This window comes from Acomys russatus, chromosome 31, assembly GCF_903995435.1.
Source record: "Acomys russatus chromosome 31, mAcoRus1.1, whole genome shotgun sequence".
Lineage (NCBI taxonomy): Eukaryota > Metazoa > Chordata > Mammalia > Rodentia > Muridae > Acomys > Acomys russatus.
In genome coordinates this window covers 39,494,953-39,501,243 of record NC_067167.1, presented here as the reverse complement: position 1 = coordinate 39,501,243, position 6,291 = coordinate 39,494,953, and the positions used below count along the sequence as shown (strand labels likewise).

Genomic DNA, 6,291 nt, shown 5'->3' with positions numbered 1-6,291 from the left:
ATACACTTAATGAACATGCTTAGCTTCCAAAAACCTGGGTTTCTTCAGTCTGGAGCCCAGGAAACTGAAGCCCAGCTTATCTCTGTTTGTCCGTCATTTATTCTGTGTCTATTTCAGTGTCTGCCCTTTCTTTCCCGCACTGTCCCTAGTCAGGGTTCCAGGACTGAAGACATGCAAGAACACAGCAATGTCCTATTTTATTAGAAGCTGTGACTTTCAGAACTTTGAATAGTGTACTCAAACATCCCGTTAACCTTAGTCAATACATAGTTATTAATATTACCCCCTATCCCCATGCCATTGCCCGCCTGGGTGTTGCCTATTGCCCTGAGTAACCAGCAAGATGTTGCAAAATTGTCTCTGATTCCTAAAGTTAGGTCAGAAAAGATGTGCATTTCTGCCTAGGTCTCTAGCCAGCTGCCTGTCATGGACGCTTGAACAGGCTTGAGAGGAAGTCTGTGTGGCAAACAACTAAAGCCTTCTTCCAGCAACAACTTTGTCAGCCATGTGAGCAAGCGAACTTGCCAGGCACATCCCTCAGTCACAGAAAGGCTTGAAGCTGATTTCTCGACAGCAAGCTCATGAGAAGCCCTGAAAGCTTGAATCAGAGCTACTTGGCTAGTTTTTTGAGACAGGGTTTCTCTGTGTAGCCTTGGCTGTCCTGGACTTGTTTTGTAGACCAGGCTGGCCTCGAACTCACAGAGATCCACCTGCCTCTGCCTCACGAGTGCTGGGATTACAGGTCTGTGCCACTGCGCCCCCTCCTTTAAAAAAAATTCTTGACTGACACATGTCGTATGAGATAAGAAATGTTTAGGTGGCACAGGACTGACATACAAGTCAGCTCACAGACACCGACAGCACACACAAGGTCTGCACAGGATCAAGTCAGACAAACTCCCAGCTCAGAGAAGGGGAAGCAGGCACAAGGACCCATACTTTACCAAAAAGCTATACCTGTTGGGAGAGAGAAAATCAGGTTCCTTCCCTCCCCAATGGAGTGACACTCGGTATATCCATCACACTCCAGGACAAGCTTCATGGCCACTAGTAGTTGGCCAACACAAAAAGGACTTCAGTGTGTGTGTGTGTGTGTGTGTGTGTGTGTGTGTGTGTGATTTTTGTTATACACACACACATATGTGTATCTATAAAGAGAGCATGAATGAACTTGGATGGGTAGGGAGGTGGGGAGGAGCCAAGAAGAGTTGGGGGAGAGGAAACAGTATGATCAAAATATATTGTATGACAGGCTGGAGAGATGGCTCAGAGGTTAAGAGCACTTGGCTGCTCTTCCAGAGGTCCTGAGTTCCATTCCCATCAACCACATGGTGGCTCACAACCATCTGTAATAGGATCAGGTGCCCTTTTCTGGTGTGCATGAAGGTAACTTATTCATATGTATACATAAAATAAATAAATCTTTAAAAATATATATTGTACAAAAAATAAATTAAAGACAATGAAAAAAGAAATGTTTAAGCCAGGTGTGGTGGCACACTCCTTTAATCCCAGCATTGGGTGGGGGAGGGGCAGAGGCAGGTGGATCTCAGTGAGTTCAAGGCCAGCCTGGTCTACAAAGTGAGTCAAGGACAGCCAGGACTACAAGAGAAACCCTGTCTTGAAAAACCTAATAAAAGAAAGAAAAAAAAGAAATGTTTAGATTAGGTTTTGTGTGTGTGTGTGTGTGTGTGTGTGCGCGCGCGCGCGCGCATGCGTGCGCGCACGTGCACAGTGGTATATTTAGTCCCAACACTCAGAAAGCAGGAGAGAAGCTTGAAGCTAGCCTGGGGATACAGAAGACTTTGTTCAAAACCTCTACCTCCTTAAAACAAAACAAAACAAAACAAAACCAGAAATACTTATTTTAAGGTCCTCCTCCTCCCACACCCTCTTTCTCTTACTCTCTGGTATAAGGTGTTTTTATATTACAGTAGGTAACATACCCAGTAGGTATGATAACACAATTTTTCTTGTTTGTTTTTGTTTTGGAGACAGGGTTTCTCTGTGTAGCCCTGGCTGTCCTGGAACTCACTCTGTAGAGGAGGCTGGCCTCAAACTCAGATATCCACCTGCCTCTGCCTCCCCAGTGCTGGGATTAAAGGCATGCGCCACCACCGCCTGGCCACCATTTTTTCATAAAAGCAACTTCTTTCTTTTATTAATCCTTTTATGACTCTTGTAATTTCTGCCATCTTTTAGCTGGTGTGTGTGTGTGTGTGTGTGTGTGTGTGTGTGTGTGTGTGTGTTCACTATGAGCAGCTTTGAACCATTCTCTGCACTAGTTGATGCAATAAAGGAACCTCAGAAGGTACATCAAAATGCATCCATATCCAATTAAGGAATGAAAACAGAAGCTTCCTCTTAGTGTGGTTTGCCTAAGAGTGAGCCCAAATTGGAATTCTTCACTTCTATCCGGTGTCCTCTGTCTGTCTGTCTGTCGTTCATGGCCTGTCTGTAGTCTGAAGTGCGTATCTAATGTTTGCTGTATTTGTCTGATCTGTTGATTGCGACATTTTTCTGCCTCTTTGTTCTTGTCTGACCTGTGCCTGTCCCTAACAAAAGGGTTTGTTTTGTATTCGTTGAACAGCACAGAAAATGTGGCATGGGAACGGAATGAAGGATACTTTTATAGAACTCTTTAATGAAGTTTCACAAGGGAAGAAGTTTCTTTACTGACCTCAGCTGACCCATAATAGCACTCAAAACTGCAAATATGTTACCAACCTGTATCCACGTGTTGCTTCCAATATTTATGGTATATTTGTTGCTTTCAACCTGGTGGCTGCAGTAAGCACATCATTACCACAGTGTTCTCAAAAGGCAGGTTAAAATTAAAGAGGCCCAGTGCGTAGTAGGGCAGCAGGTTGGGTATGTTGTCCTAAATGAACTCAAGGCATATTATTAACTTGGCTGCAAAGTCTGGAAAAAGTTCATTCTCTTTGAAGATGAGACATATTTTCAGAAAAATGTATCAGCACAATGATGCCTCCCTTTCTGAGTACTGGGATTACAGAGGTGTGCCGTGACAACCAGCAACTCCTTTAGTTCCTCATAAGAGAAACAACTATAGTGGGGTGTCCACGTGAAGCATGTGAGCACTTCTGTTTCTGTGTACTTGGGTTTGGATGCTCATCTGTTGGACCTTTTACTGAAAGGAAAGGTAGCGAGCTGGGGCCCAGCCAGTAGGTACCGTATGGTCGGCCTTTTTACGGGTCCCTTATATCTTCTATTGCGGATGCAGAGGCAGGGATCAGGGAGATGGATGGCACAGAAACAGTGACAGGATCCTGGGAGGGCTGAGATAGCCAGAGACTAGTACTGATCTACATTTCACAGAGGCCAGCTTACTCCTGTCCTGGGAGCATAGACTTTCCCAACAGGACTGAAAGCCCAGCGAAAGGCGGGGCCAGAGCACAGGAAGACATGGGCGCCTTCCCCTGCTTCCACGGCGTTAACCTTTTCTCTGACGGGCTAGGCTTTGCCTTTGGTTCTCTTTCCTTCTTGTCCACGGTTTCACTTCACTCTTTACAGCGACAACTAGAGGAAAGAAAGGCTTTGGAATGAGGGAGTCGCATAGGAGTTTATCAGTTTCCTCGCTCTTTGCTTCTGTGAACCATTTGTCAAGGCAATGGGCCCTTTCCGGGTCAGTTTGTTACTAGTCCAGAGACTAGCTAGCCTTTAAACCAGCTATACGAGGACAAATGGCAGAATGAGTAGGTTTTACTTGCTGACAAGCTAGAAACATCACCTGCTGTTAATAATTCTCACGGCGTTTACCTAAGCTCACATGCACTCTGATCTGTGTTACAACTGAGACAGCAGTCTCTCTCAAAAACTCTCACTGTTTGTCCACAGACCCAGGGATCCATTTATCATGTGTAAGCTAGGTTACAGAGGAGTCCGTTTTCTTGGGTAGACCTCACTTGAGGAGGCAGCATCCAGAAAACAAAACAAGACAAACAAACAAACAAAATCAAAAAACAAAAATACCCTCTAGATGGAGTGTGGATGGGGAGCCAGCCCCTGCCTCTGGGCTGTGGCTCCTGTTTCATAAAGCAATAATTCTTGTACATGCTCTCTCTGGTTGCTCTCAGTTTGCCATCTTATTATTTTTCAGGGGCCAGTGCATGAGCTGGAGTGGGGCTCAGTGGTAAATTGTGTACTTAGCACGTGTAAGGCTCTGGGTTCGATTCCCAGCAGTACCACTACCAACATAAAAAGCTCTCCAAAAGGTTACATGTTAAAGGCGTGCACCTCAAAGGGTGGAGCGATGGTGGCTGGCCACGGGGAGGTGCTATGGGAAAGTGCTCTTTTCTAACTTTCTTTTAATTGCTTCCCAGCTGGTGATATAATCAGTTTGCTTTTGGGCAATTTGATTTGGTTGGAAACTTCCAGAACCATGAGCTAAAATAAAGCTTTTTTTTTTTTTCTTTTTTTGCTTTATTGTAGAGAGGAATCTGAGTGTATGTTGTTTAGTTTTTCTGCCTGACAGCTAGTGCCTGCAGGCTGTATAACGGGAGGGAAACAAGCTGGCTGACACCCCTCTCATCTTTGCTGTGTACACCGCAGGCCTTAACTTCTTTTTGCTTCTTTGTTCTGTTACGCTGTGCTCCCCTATGGAGCAGGGCTCCATCACGTTCTGCTCAAGTCTAGTGCGGTGTTGTCTGTGGCGGCAGGCACTGGAAATCTGCGTGGGCAAACTGAATGGTTCCACGCGAACTTCAATTATATCATATCGCTCTCTTTTTCCGGCTGGAACCATGGAGGCTGTACCAGAGAAGAAGAAGAAGAAGAAGAAGAAGAAGAAGAAGAAGAAGAAGAAGAAGAAGAAGAAGAAGAAGAAGAAGAAGAAGAAGAAGAAGAAGAAGGTCCCTGCTGTGCCAGAGACCCTTAAGAACAAGCGAGGGAATTTCACAGAGTTGAAGATGAAGCAGAAGAAGTTTGCCCTGAAGACACTGAGAAAGGCGAAGAGGAAGCTCGTCTATGAGAAAGCCAAGCACTATCACAAGGAGACAGGTGGATGCACAGGACTGAGATTCGCATGGCTAGGATGGCAAGGAAAGCTGGGAACTTCTACGTGCCCGCAGAACCAAAATTGGCGTTTGTCATCAGAATCCGCGGTATCAATGGTGTAAGCCCAAAGGTCCGCAAAGTACTGCAGCTTCTTCCACAGATCTTCAATGGCACCTTTGTTAAGCTCAACAAGGCTTCCATTAACATGCTAAGGATGTGGAACCGTACATGGCAATGGGGGGACCCCAACCTGAAGCCTGTAAACGAGCTCATCTACAAGCGAGGCTATGGGAAAATTAATAAGAAGCGAATTGCCTTGACAGACAATCCCTTGACCGCTCGGTCTCTTGGTAAATTTGGCATCATCTGCATGGAGGATCTAATTCATGAGCTCTTCACAGTTGGAAAACACTTCAAGGAAGCAAATAACTTCCTGCGGCCCTGCAAACTGTCTTCTCCACGAGGTGGAATGAAGAAGCAGACAACTCACTTTGTGGAAGGTGGAGATGCTGGCAACAGGGAAGACCAGATAAGCAGGCTTATCAGACGGATGAACTAAGGTGTTGCCTGTGGTATTTTTGTAATCTGGTCAGTTAATAAACAGTCACAGCTTGGCAAATTAAAAAAAAATTATATTGTATCACTTTCCTCATTCCGTAGTGCATAGAAAGTATTCTTGTTCTATTTCATCTTAGTGATTAGAACATAACAGGTTAAAAAGAATGTTAAAAAGAATAACCAGTTTCGTTCATTTTTCTCTGGATGAGATATTAATTTTCTTCAACTGGCAGTAGGGAAGGAAAGATTAGGGTTTTGGATAAAAGTGTAAGACATTCATTAGAAATGTAAATTTTAGGCAAGCAGTAAGAATATTTTTATATAAAAATATTCAACTGTTGTTTATCTAAAATTTTAGTTTAACACGGTGTCTTCTTTCTTTCTCCTTTGCATATGAGTGACCTAGATCTCTCCTCAGCTGTAGCTAATATTTTGCACACCTGTTGTATGGAGCCACAGAAGGCAAGGCACTTCTTCCTTCATCGGACCACCTAAATTACAAACACAGGCACAGGCATGTCCACGTGGAGTGCACGGCAGTGCCCTGCTCGCTCTCCCACCTTTCTTGATGGTGTGCCTGAGAAGTGAAAGGTACGGACAGGTGGCACTGCGTGGGTGGAAAGTGAGCCTCAGCTCTCACTCATGGGATTCTGAAGAAGAAACCCGAAGCTCACCATGGAGATCCTGCAAAATTCTTCCCAAGTGGGAAAACTCTAT

General features: G+C 44.7%; 1 pseudogene; it reads left to right on the top strand.

Annotated features, from left to right (window-relative positions):
• Positions 1 to 4,832: 4,832 nt before the first annotated feature.
• On the top strand, positions 4,833 to 5,646 carry LOC127183546 (60S ribosomal protein L7-like; annotated as a pseudogene).
• Positions 5,647 to 6,291: the final 645 nt, after the last annotated feature.